The following is a 1,733-nucleotide window of genomic DNA, read 5'->3' as shown; positions in this document are numbered from 1 at the left end:
TTAACCCATAGTGGTCCAAGAAACAGTTAACCTATAGCTGCCCAATCCCATACAGAGGGGTGATTGGCCTTCTCACCCCGAGTTCATTTCTCCAGTCCACCCTCACAGGCTTCTTGGGGTCTCTTCTAACATCTCTTTCCCGACCCGGAGTTCCTGGGGCACCCAGAGTGGGTTCCCCTGTAGGACATTTTCTGTTTTGTTTCTGGTTTTATTTTTTTGTTGTTTTTGCAGTATGGAGCTTGAACCCACTGAGCTACATTCCCAGCCCTGTTTTTTTTATTATTATTATTAACAGAGTAAGATTTTATTTGCTAAGCTTAACAAACATCTAAAGAAAAATTATTACAGTGATGCTGTAAGTATTTTATTGGCTTCCTAAGAGACAAATGTAAATGAGAATATCTTATTGGAAAATTAATTTTAAAACTGTCTTAAATGAAATAAATATAATATCTAATACAATCTCTCCCCATAAGAATCTCTAACATGGATAATCCTAGAAATCAAGCTTCTCATTTGAAAATCCCTAAAACTACTACCATGTCCCTTAAAATTTTTTTTCTTATAAAGGACATTTGATAGACCCATATTTTCTTAAAATTGGTCCGAAAACAAACTCGAATACTTGAGTTTTCTCTATGTATGTAGTTCACTTAATTTAAAATTGATGAGAAGATAACTTGACAAAACTTCTCAGGAAACAGTGTAAAAAGCAATTTATGCATATTTTCAATGTCTCCCTAAGTAACATCACACTCAAGAATGTTGACAAGCACCGCAGTTTTAATAAACTTTATATATGACAAAGAATTCATGTGTGGAAGTTCTAGATGGGTCTAAGAGGCAGAAACTAAAGCGTTTGACATGGTTAGTAATTTCATTTTTATTATACTTACAGTCAAGCCAGAAGTCCATGGCATTTACCAGCTGGGAGATTTTATCACTCAATTCTTTCAATTATATCATAACACTGATTAGTCAGACATTACTGGACTGTACTTCTACAACTTTACAGTTTCTTCAAGTACATGTAAATTTTTTAAATGGGCACATATGCAAATGTGAAAACCAAATAACGTATAAATAATTAAAGAAAGAACAGAGATGGCTTTTAAGCATAACCATCCTGCCATTTAATTTTGCTGTCTTTGCCGGGCGTGGTGGTACACACTTGTAATCCCAGCGACTCAGGAGGCTGAGGCAGGAGGATCGCTGAGAGTTCGAGACCAGCCTGGGAAATATAGTGAGTTCCAAGTCAGTCTCAACTACATAGTGAGACCCTGTCTTAGAAAAAAAATTTGTTTGGTGTCTTTTCTTCAGTAATTTTTCTTCTATTAGTAGGCTTCTATTCCACCAAAGCTGGGGATTTACAGATGATCTGGAAATTTCACACGGGTATACAATAGAGGACTTTTGGGTTGATGCAATCTCTACAATAAGAAGAAATATCTTTTTCTATGAGCAGCTGCCATACTTTCAGCCATGTTTCTCACTTTGAGATGGTTAACAAAGCCTCCCGTGAAAAGAAGGCCAAGTACAAGAAATTTCCACCAAACCCAACACTGTCCATTGAAATATCCAGTAAAATAATCAGAAAACCTCACAGTAAGGATCCACTTGATCAATGAAAGGCCAAATCCACAGACAGCACCACACCTTCCAGCTATAGCATTGGTGATGCAGAAGGATAAACAAAATCCGAGCCAGGTGGATATAAATGCCATGAAAAATGC

The 1,733-nt window shown here is 36.7% G+C and overlaps 1 pseudogene; it reads right to left on the bottom strand.

The window, feature by feature from the left end:
* Positions 1-1,430: 1,430 nt before the first annotated feature.
* LOC117284475 overlaps positions 1,431-1,733 on the bottom strand; it is an 806-nt pseudogene continuing 503 nt past the window's right edge.

This window comes from Fukomys damarensis, unplaced genomic scaffold (assembly GCF_012274545.1).
Source record: "Fukomys damarensis isolate Sample0158 unplaced genomic scaffold, DMR_v1.0_HiC HiC_scaffold_37, whole genome shotgun sequence".
Taxonomy (NCBI): Eukaryota; Metazoa; Chordata; class Mammalia; order Rodentia; family Bathyergidae; genus Fukomys; species Fukomys damarensis.
Note: the sequence above shows the minus strand (reverse complement) of the source record. Positions and strands in the feature narration are given on the sequence as shown.